Genomic DNA, 12,160 nt, shown 5'->3' with positions numbered 1-12,160 from the left:
TGAAAATCATTTTTTTAATTTCTTCATTTTCCAAAAAATTATGACAAAAAAATTACAACTTCATAAAACCCGCCATGCTTGTTATGAAATACCTTGGACTGTATACTTTGCAAAAAGGGGTCATTTGGGGATCTCTGTACTGTCCTGACATTCTTGGACCTCAAGAAATTAGATTGGCCATCAGTACTTCAGGATCGACCAATTTTCAGATACATCCCATAGTTTGTGAACTCTATAACTTTCCTACAGACTAAATAATAAATACTAATTTGGGTTATTTTCAGCAAAGAAATGTAGTAGAATACAGCTCGGCCTAAATTTATGAAGAACAAATATTTATTTGCAAACTTTTATAAACAGAAACAAAGAAAAATGTGTTTTCAGTCTTTTTTTGTTAATTTAGCAAAAAATAAAAACCCCAGCGGTGATTAAATACCACCAAACGAAAGCTCTAGTTGTGTGAAGAAAATGATAACATTTTAGTTTGGGTACAGTGTTGCATGACCGCGCAATGTCATTCAAAGTGTGAGAGCGGTGAAACATGAAAATTGGGCTGGGCAGGAAGGGGGCAAAAGTGCCCGGTATTGAAGCGGTTAAGCAACTATTTTACTAAATGAAATTGAGTTTGGTTGTGATTAGCTCTGATTGATCATGTGTGTACCATGTGATCACCGTGACCAATCACAGTTCACAACACAATTAAACACAGTGAATGGGCTGCTATGGCCGTTTTTACACCAAAAGGAGAGTCGCGTGGTTATTTCAGGTGGGAACCTGAAACCCCCAAACATTCAGGGAGCGCGCACAAACAGGGAGCGGGGAGGACATTTATAAACGACCACCTGCTCCCGCACTGCTCCCGTCTGCACGTTTATATACATGGGCCGGATGGGAAGTGGTTTAGCTATAAGCAATCATAATGTGCAAGAAAAAAATCCTGACTTCTCTAGAGTAGTATAATGTTACTATGGTAACATATTGCTCTGGTCACAGTGTGGTAAACAAAATGATAAAAAAAGAGAAAAAAAACCCAAAAATTGTGAATATTTGTTTTTTAATTTCTTAATTAAAAAAAAATTGTCTCTTACTAAATACCTTGGACTGTCTGCTTTCCAAAAAGCGGTCATTTGGGGGATATTTATACTCTCTTGGCATTTTTGGGCCTCAAGAAATGAGACGGGCTGTCAGTATATCAAGACTGATCGATTTTCATATATGTGCGCTTTGCCGATCACCCTCCCTGCCCACATCCTATTCACCCAGCTGCCTGGGCCCCCCTGCTGGCCTGGGCCCCATACAGGAGGACTGGTGGTACCCCCTTATCCACAGCCCTGGGTACAGTGTAGCATGACCGCGAAATTGCCAGTTAAAGTAAGGCATTGGCAAACAGCACAAAATGGCCTGGTCTTGAAGGGGGTAAAATCTTCCGGTGGGCAAGTGGTTAATATGGATGGCGTCTTAGGCTTGGTTCACACTAGTGCAGCCCGCGTCTCCGCGGACATGGCGGCCCATTTATTTGAATGGGTTGCTATGCCAGCGTTTCACGCAAGAAAAAGGTGCATGCAAAAACGCATCTGCAGGGAAGCTGCACGGTCTTTTTGATCTTGTGGTTTCCCTGCGGTTCCCGCACCTGCAATCGTGTTGTGGGCTGAGATGCGCGGGGGTGCCATTCGGAATGAATGGCAGCCCCGTGCGTCTTGTAAGAGCAGAGCGATTCGGCTGTGGGTGGTTGCGGGTGCAGGAGATGATGCGATTCCCGAACCCACAACCAGAACGCACAGGTCGGGCTAGTGTGAACCCAGCCTTACAGGGGAGGGGGACATAGCAAGGAGGGTGGAGGGGGGGAGGTAACAATAGTGTACACTTAGAGGAGATATTATGCGGGGGCAGGGGTAAGAGGATACGTGTTGGGGGGGTGCTTTGAGAGGGGAGAGGACTTATGCTAGAATGAGGGGGGTTGGATCTTGAAATCCCCCCACCCCACCTTCTAACACAAGTCCTCTCCCCTCTCAAAGCAACCCCCCCCCCACCAGCGCATATCTGACCCCCTCCTCACCCCACCTTCTAGCATAAGCCCTCTGCTCCCCCAGCATATAATCAAAGCCTGGCCTTTGTTTAGCCATGCCCCATAAGGCCCACCCACTGTAAAGGTTTACCACGCCCACTCTCGCAGCGCCACGCTATGCGCATCGCAGGTCTCTGCCTCCCTCAAGTATATAAATATTTATTGTAGAGAGAGTTAAAAATTAAAAAAATATAAAGAAAGAGAGAGATTTTTTTTTAAATCTATATATATATATATACTATGTGTATGTAGCAGCAAGATCTGTTGATCAGCGGTGCTGGCGGGCGGAGCCTAATTGACTCCCACTGTGGGGCCTAACTGGCTCCACTATTGTGGGCGGATCCTAACTGAATGTTTTAAGAAAAACATCCTGCTCTGTGTCATTTCTTCTTGATCCACGCACTGATCACAAGTGTTTGTGATTGCTCTACAAAGCGATTTCTTTGACTGATTTGCGTTTATCACTTGTTAAATCAGCGAGGCAAATATCAAATCGATTTCTTTGATTTCTGTTTGTCAGCTATAATATCTGCGAGACAAAGATGGGAATGCTGCTGAGAGCATTGATCTTTGTTATTCTGCTGCATCTGGCAACCGTTACATATCGATCTTACATTTATTTATTTCAGGTACTTATATAGCACTGTCAATTTACGCAGCACTTTACATGTATATTGTACATTCACATCAGTCCCTAACCCTCAAGGGGTGTACAATCTAAGGTCCCTAACTCTCATACACATACTAGGGCCAATTTAGACGGGATCCAATTAACCTATCAGCACGTCTATGGAGTGTGGGAGAAAACCCACAAAGGCACAGGGAGAACATGCAAACTCTATGCTGGAGGCACCATGGTCGAGAATCGAACCCATGACCCATTTATTACAAGGCAGATGTGCTAACCACTAAGCCACTGTGCCATTTTTACTAATGAGAAAAAAAATATATATAGAGAGAGAATGATTTTTTTTTTTTTAAATCTACATAGTTGATATATGTATACAGTATATACCAGTGATGGCGAACCTATGGCACGCGTGCCAGAGCTGGCACGCAGAGCCATCTCAGTGGGCACGCCAGGAAGAAGAGGATGATGAGCGCGCATGGACCGGCCATCCAGATCTCGTCCACACTGGATCCCCATCAAACTACATTTCCCACATGTCTCTGGGGCCAGGGTGGGCGTGGACGAGAGGAAACGGCTCCAATGCGGCTCTGGCACCAGGGGTGATGTACCCGGGGATGAGAGGAAGAGGCTCCCACACTGCTCCCACACTGCTCCAGGGCCAGGGGCAACGTGTTCAGCGTGGATGGGAATGAGCTGCTGGGTTGGAAGCCACACCGACGCTGCCAGAGGTGAGATTGCTTGCAGTGTCATCCATCAGTGCCCAGCAGTGTCGCCTGTCAGTGCCCAGCAGTGTCGCCCATCAGTGCTGCCCATCAGTGCCATCCATCAATGATGCCCAGCAGTCCCATCCATCAGTGCCCAGCAGTGTCGCCTGTCAGTGCTGCCCAGCAGTGCCACCTGTCAGTGCTGCCCAGCAGTGCCACATGTCAGTGCCCAGCAGTATCGCCCATCAGTGCTGCCCATCAGTGCCACCCATCAATGATGCCCAGCAGTGCCATCCATCAGTGCCCAGCAGTGTCACCCATCAGTGCCAGCAGTGTCGCCTGTCAGTGCTGCCCAGCAGTGCCACCTGTCAGTGCTGCCCAGCAGTGCCACCTGTCAGTGCCCAGCAGTGTCGCCCATCAGTGCTGCCCATCAGTGCCACCCATCAATGATGCCCAGCAGTGTCATCCATCAGTGCCCAGCAGTGTCACCCATCAGTGCCCAGCAGTGCCACCTGTCAGTGCTGCCCAGCAGTGCCACCTGTCAGTGCCGCCCAGCAGTGCCACCTGTCAGTGCCCAGCAGTGTCGCCCATCAGTGCCACCCATCAATGATGCCCAGCAGTGCCACCCATCAGTGCCGTCTGTCAATGCGTCCAGGTAGGCAAGTGGTTAATTGCAGTGTTGGCACTTTGAAATAAAAAAGTTGGTTTGTGTTGCAGTTTTGGGCACTCGGGCTCAAAAAGGTTCGCCATCACTGGTATATACTGTATGTGGTGTATTCTCACATTCTTGAACAGGCCAGCATAGGACTTTTTACACAACAACAGCAGCCAAGGACTCTTTGCTATGTTAATTTTATGCAAGATCACCTGGGCACTCAGGGCCAACTTGTAACATTTCAGAGGAGGTAATTTGCAAACTTGCAAGGGTGATAAAATGCAGATAGCTCAGTCAGACTTGAAAGGACTACTATCAGATTAGTTTAAGAAATATCTGGGCAACTTTAATTAGAATTATGACTGCAGCTGTCCAAGCCCAAAAGGCATTACCTGTCACCCAGAAGATCAAAGGGGCCCCTAAAAGTGGCCAATCAGAGTGCTTGCCATACTACTGAATTGGGAGAATGTGTATATGAGGAGTTTCTTTTTGTCATTAATGTGGGAGCACAGGTATAGATCATAACTCATATTATTGCATGCATGGAAGCTACCTAGGTGCATATTATAGGTTGGCCATATGCTGGACGGTGTAGTATCTCCATGCTTGATATGAAGTATCTTAACCACTTGCTGTCCGGCCGCTGTATATAAACGGCGGTGGCAGTCCAGAGGCAGGTTGTCGTTCATAAACAGTGCCCACCATTTTGGACTGCAATCCAGTGCCCGCTGTGTCCTCCGGACACAGTGGAACACCGATCATCGCACGGGACCTCTGTGCGAGGTCCCGATCATGCGATCACTGATTAGCCAATCAGTGATCACATGCAGAGTAGTAAGCAAGATGTCAGTTCTGACATCATTGCTTACTACGTGTGAAATCTGTGAATGATCACAGAGGTCACATGGTACAAGGCTATTCACAACAGCCTTGTACCATGTGACAAGCTGTGACCAATCACAGCTCACACAGTATTTCTCAATGGCTGCAAAAATGCCAGATGGGAGAAATGATTGCTTTTACAGTCTTTATGGGTGTAAAAGCAATCAGTGTAAAAAAAAAAAATCTTCATCACCCCCCACAAGTAGTACAGTTTCACCATGGTGACACTGTACTGCTAGGGTGACAGTATGTAAAAAAAAATAAAAAAAATATATATATATATATAAAAAATAAAATAAAAATGCAAAAAAGAAAAACACTTTTTTTCTAAATTTTTGGACTTTTTCATTTATATATGTTAAAAAAAATAAAAGTCCCAGTTGTGAATAAATACCACCAAAATAAAGCTTTATCTGTCTCAAAAAATGCTAAAAAATTCATATGGGTACAGTGTTGCATGACCGCGCAATTGTCATTCAAAGTGTGATAGCGTTGAAAGCTGAAAATTGGCCTGGACAGGAAGGGAGTAAAAGTGTCTGGACTTAAAGTGATTAAATGGGACTCTGAGGGCTGTTGTTGATTGTAACATTTACAAGTATTCAGCTGCGTTTCTGTCATCTGTTGCAAATATCTTTATCTGAATAAATTAATCTCTATGGAAAAAGAACTGGTGAACTAGTTGCTGCGGGAAAAGTACATTTATAAATATATACATCATCATTCATCCTCCTTTATTAATATAAGACAACAGATTTGTCTTATGAACTGTTTCCGTGTGGACCTCATAATTGATAAGACAACACACTAATGGAAGCATAATCAAAGTCATGAAGGACATTCATGTTGTAGTATATAACTCATCAGATATCAAAGTATTAAAGGTCTGAAAGTAGCTGATATCTATTATCTACCACATTTTCCAATTTAGGTGCACAGACGCCAAAATTCATGTTGTGTGGAAGTGTTGCGTGGACGAAAGCAGTCTAATAGTGAACCTGTATTGGTTAACTGATATTGTATATAGTACATTTCCAAGTATACTATCACCTCCCTGGAGTGTTAATGTTTTTCAAGTCAAATTGTTGTATGATGAGCAGCTTAAAAAAAAGAAGTTAGTTCTGCATTCAAAATTATTGCAGAAAAGTATAAACTGCTATTGTTGATCCCTGAAAATACCAGTCCAGTGGCTATCATGCCAATACAATAACTTTGTCACTTTGCATGTCACTAATACAGTACAGATATAAAGATTCCTGATTTTCTGGATGGAAATGTATTTTTATAAGAGACAAACAACGTAACCACCTCAAGACCGGACACTTTCATTCCCTTCCTGCCCAGGTCGTTTTTTCAGCTTTCAGCACTGTCACAATTTAAATGACAATAATTTAGTATTGTAGAACTGTACCAAAATAATTGTTATACTTTTTTTTAGACAGTGTTTTTTTTGGTGGTATTTGTTCACCACTGGGTTTTTCATTTTTTGCAATATATAAGCAGAAAAATACCAAACTTTTTGAAAAAAAAACATACAGTATTTTTCAGTTCCTGTTATAATATTTGCAAATATTCAATAGAGAAGATGGGACTTTCAGGGTACATGAACATAAATACCAAATATATTAAAAAGTTATATCATTTTTATTTCATATTTTTTAAAAAACAAAAAAAGGAAAAACTACAGAAACATAAAAACTATTTCAGTACTGAGAGTGGAACTGAGATTCAAACTTGATTATATAATTGTAGTTACTCCCTACATGTTTTGCCCTCACAGGCTTCTTCAGGGGAGATCACCCGTGAGGGCAAAAACATGTAGGGAGTAACTACAATTATATAATCAAGTTTGAATCTCAGTTCCACTCTTAGTACTGAAATAGTTTTTATGTTTCTCTGTTTTTTCCTTTTTTTGTTTTTAAAAAATACAAAATAAAGATATTATAACTTTTTAATATGTTTGGTATTCATGTTCATGCACCCTGAAAGTCCCATCTTCTCTAATGAATATTTGCAGTTTTAAGGGATGTTGTGCAATAATCATATCTGGTCGCTCGCTCACCACTTTACTGTTACTACTATTTGCAAATAAATTATTATTCTTAAAAGTAGGCCAAAATGTATTATGCTTCATTTCTTCAGTAAAAATAACCAAAATTGGTGTCTATTATTTAGTCTGTGTGAAAGTTAGAGTGTACAAGCTATGATATTAATATTGATCAGTACTGACTGCTTTTCCTAAAATGACTGCCTGCTTGTGCATGTCCAAATTTTTTGTCAAAATTGTTTGTGAAAAAAATGTATTTAATTTCTCAATTTTCTAAAGTTTTCATTTTAACAAGTAATTTCTAACACATGGCATAGGTATACTTTTAATTACACCCCAAAACACATTCTGCTATGTCTCCCAAATATAGGAACTTTTGAAAGCCTACTGTAGATGCAAGGAAGGGAAAAAATCCAAGGAGCACCTTTGGGCTTTGAATGAGCATAACTTGGATATAAATTACGCATCTAATTTCCTGACTACCTATCACATTTCTGGAGACCCTGGAGCACCATTGGACAATGCTTTGGCCAATCACAGCTGAATTCACAATAAGAGCCATGATTGGCCAAAGTCTCACTGAACATAACCGCTAGCTCCCCCCAATTGTTTACATCTGACTTACAAATGTCAGATTATATCAGTGAAAATGTGTTTTTATATAATTAATCCAAAAATTAATAAATAAAATATAACTCGTGAGTACAATTCCTAAATATATCACCCAATGTACAACTTAATCCCTCAATGTCTTTTATGAAAAAAATATAGTCCACTACTAAATAAAAAGTCCAAAAAAATATAAATCAATAAAAGTCCACAAAAAAGTCCACAAAAAAATCAAACCAATTCTTCCACCGAATCCACCTCAAAAAAAAGAAAACTGACATAGTGCATTACCTTTTTTAAATAAAATTATCAACTTCATATACAGTGAATCCGTGAGAAAACCAGTGAGAAAATGTGAAAAAAACGTGATCAAACAGTGAAAATAAAGTGTATATAACACTCTTTAGTGCCACACCAAAAAAACAATTCAAACAGGTGTACACTTCTATTTGCTGTAAGGGTACCCTTACCAACCATCCATATAAAGTATGCCTATCACATTCCAGGGACTGCACGGACTAGACCTCATATATATCCTGTTGCTGCGACACTCTCTGGGCTCCTCAGACACTCTGCTCTCAATGTCTCCAAAAAAACATATAGGACAACATAGTGTAATACCGCCAATCGGATTTATAATTTAAATATTTATTCCCAACTGCTCACATGGTATAACTTTAAAAACCGCTTTTAGTGTAATAGGAGGAATCTCACAGCCATCCAGGGACAATTATGATTAAGTCGATGACGAAACGCGTCAAGGGAGAGTGACGTCAAGACGTATACCGGAACCGGAAGTCTACTGGCGGCCATTTTGGAGAAGGGAAAAGGACGTGTAAGCACATTGGGACGCTCCCTGGATGGCTGTGAGATTCCTCCTATTACACTAAAAGCGGTTTTTAAAGTTATACCATGTCAGCAGTTGGGAATAAATATTTACATTATAAATCCGATTGGCGGTATTACACTATGTTGTCCTATATGTTTTTTTGGAGACATTGAGAGCAGAGTGTCTGAGGAGCCCAGAGAGTGTCGCAGCAACAGGATATATATGAGGTCTAGTCCGTGCAGTCCCTGGAATGTGATAGGCAAACTTTATATGGATGGTTGGTAAGGGTACCCTTACAGCAAATAGAAGTGTACACCTGTTTGAATTGTTTTTTTGGTGTGGCACTAAAGAGTGTTATATAGACTTTATTTTCACTGTTTGATCACGTTTTTTTTCACATTTTCTCACTGGTTTTCTCACGGATTCACTGTATATGAAGTTGATAATTTTATTTAAAAAAGGTAATGCACTGTGAGTTTTCTTTTTTTTGAGGTGGATTCGGTGGAAGAATTGGTTTGATTTTTTTGTGGACTTTTTTGTGGACTTTTATTGATTTATATTTTTTTGGACTTTTTATTTAGTAGTGGACTATTTTTTTTTCATAAAAGACATTGAGGTATTAAGTTGTATATTGGGTGATATATTTAGGAATTGTACTCACGAGTTATATTTTATTTATTAATTTTTGGATTAATTATATAAAAACACATTTTCACTGATATAATTTTGCACACCTTTAGGGAAGGGTGTTGATTTGTGTTGTAGGGGAGTCACAATAATTGGAGGTGGTTATTGTATAATTAAATGTCAGATTATGGCGAGTGCTTGGTGGGTGCGGACGGGTCTTTTTTTAAATTTTTTTTATTTCGGCGCGTCGGCATCATCGTGACAATGCTGGATGACATGATTAATGATGGAACCATTTTTTGGGCTTTTTTTTAAATGAAGGACTTGTCAAAAACATGTTTTGTTTTTTGTTCAGTAAAGGATTTTTTCAAAAGTGTGGTCTCTTTATTTTTTTACACTTTTAACCCTTTAGTGAATGAGTAAGGGTACAAGTACCCCTTACATATTCACAAGGGGGGGCAGCATCAGGTGCCCCCTTATTTAAATGAGCCCCCCTGCCCACAGACCCCCACAACCACTGGGCCATGGTTGTGGGAAAGAGGCCCTTGTCCTCAGCGGCATGGGGACACCATCCCAATGCCAAGGGGGGGCGATCATTTGTTCCCCCCCCCCCCCGTCCTGGCCTGCCAGGCCTATGCTCAGATCCAGGGTATGGTAGGAATTTAGGAGGGACCCCTACGCTTCCCCCCCCCCTATTTTTTGGGGGTAGGGTTCCCCTTAAAAGTCCTAACAGGCCTAAAGGGTTTGGTATGGCTTTTAGGGGAAACTGCACATGCTTTTTTAAAAAACAAAAAAAGGTTTACTGTGGGGTCTCTCCTAACCTTCCTACCAGACCTAAAAGGTATGGTATAGATTGGGGGAGACCCTACCCTGTTTTTTTTTTTTTTAATAAAAATTTCATTTTTAAAAAAAATGTCAGTCCTGCTGCAGCAGGTTCTATACATTGTACAGATGTGCAACTTTGCAAGTAGTTTAAGGGGACCTCCCAGGTATGATATTTAACCACTTACCATCTGGCCCATGTATATAAATGGCCAGATGGGAGCAGTGCAGGGGCGGGTGGCCATTTATAAATGGCCTCCCCACTCCCTGCTTGTGCGCGCTCCCTGGGAGTGCGCAGCACCGTGATCCGGTGCCAGCTGTGTCCTCCGGACACAGTGGAATACCAATCATTGTATGGGAAATCTGTGTGAGGTCTCGATCATGTGATCACTGATTGGCCAATCAGTGATCACATGAAGAGCAGTAAGCAAGATGTCACTTCTGACATCATTGCTTACTACGTGTTAAATCTGTGAATGATCACAGAGGTCAAATGGTACAAGGCTATTCACAACAGCCTTGTACCATGTGACAAGCTGTGACTAATCACAGCTCACACAGTATTTCTCAATGGCTGCAAGAATGCAGCCAGAGAGAAGGAGAAATTATTGCTTTTACAGCCTTTATGGGTGTAAAAGCAATCAGTGTACAAAAAAAAAATCTTCATCACCTTCCACAAGTAGTACAGTGTCACTATGGTGACACTGTACTGCTAGGGTGACAGTATGTAAAAAAAAACATAAATAATATTACAAAATAAAATAAAAAAGTAAAAACAAATTTTGAAAAATTAAAATTTTTGGTTATAAACTAATGTGGGTTATTGTTTTTTACTAAAAAGATAACTGAATACATTTTGGCCAAGATTTATGAAGAAAGATTATTTATTTGCTATAAGAAAAACACTTTTTTTCAAAATGTTTAAACATTTTCATTTATATAGCAAAAAAAATAAAAATCCCAGTGCTGAATAAATACCACCAAAATAAAGTTTTATCTGTCTCAAATAAATGCTAAAACATCCATATGGATACAGTGTTGCATGATCGCGCAACTGTCATTCAAAGTGTAATAGCACTGAAAGCTGAAAATTGGCCTGGACAGGAAAGGAGTAAAAGTGTCCGGACTTGAAGTGGTTAAAGGAATGTTTCAATTTTTTTTTACTTTAAGCAATGAAAAATGACTGCTCCTTTAGAAACGGTACTTTTTTTTTTCCACTGATTCGTGTCCCTCAGGGCAGTACCCAAATCCCCATACCCCTTTTAAAAAAGTTTAAAACATATGAATAAAAGCTGAAAATTTTATGCACCCCTGTTTGTGTATAATGGTTTCGCACAAATCCTGTAATGGCTACTTGCGCTGGACAGCTTAGATTGTTAAAGCCTTAGTTTAGCTAAAAAAAAAAAAAAGTAAAAACCAGCACATGGAATTATTGAATTACTTCTCTTCAGTAGGATATGTTCCTTGTGCCATTGTGTACTCCTTTAGATGAATTCTGCCCCCACCCCTGCCTCCATAATCTTTCAGTGTGATGGGGGTTAATAGAACTAATGGGCTGTCTCAGGTTCTCATCAAGATAGCCCAACTTTCCCCAATCTTTCTGGCCAGCTGCTTGGAAAATGGATCTGTGAATGAAGGGAATGGAGCTATCAACTGTCCTTCTATCCTCCATTCTATCCATTCTTAGATCCTATTTTATCTATTGAAGCTGTAGTATGGCTTCTATGAATGGAGCAGTTGGGAAGAACAGACAGGCATAGTCAGGCTCTCTCTCTTCTTGAGAGCTTGTGACAATCCCTTAGCTATATTAACATATATTTACATAAATAAAAACTGATGTGTTAATGCTATTAACAGGGTGCATCATACATGCAATTTCTGATTTTCCCCATAATCACACTTTATTAGTCTTTTATATGCGCTTACATTACTTTTGATTAACAGTTCATACAATAGTACGGAGTAGATACAGGAAGTTATTATTCCCTGGGTTCTACTTTCCTTAAGGTCTACTATTCTAAGTATTAGAACTAACACAACAGATAACAAACATTTGTGAAACCTGTATATTCCTCATTTATATTACAGGGCTGTTTTGTTGTGTTTCTTTATCTTCAGTAATCACTGATCAACACAACATTCACTGGATCCTCAAATGCTAATCGCATATCTCCCACAAGCCACAAGCTTCCATTCCTTTGGCTGCCTTTGTACATACATATACATTTTTATGGCCTGAAGAATATGTACTAATCAGAAAATAATTATTTTTCAAAACTCCCAGTACACTCA

Source organism: Staurois parvus, unplaced genomic scaffold, assembly GCF_062004578.1.
Source record: "Staurois parvus isolate SC_StPar_1 unplaced genomic scaffold, SC_StPar_1.0 ptg000232l, whole genome shotgun sequence".
NCBI lineage: Eukaryota > Metazoa > Chordata > Amphibia > Anura > Ranidae > Staurois > Staurois parvus.
This window is presented reverse-complemented; position numbering follows the sequence as displayed.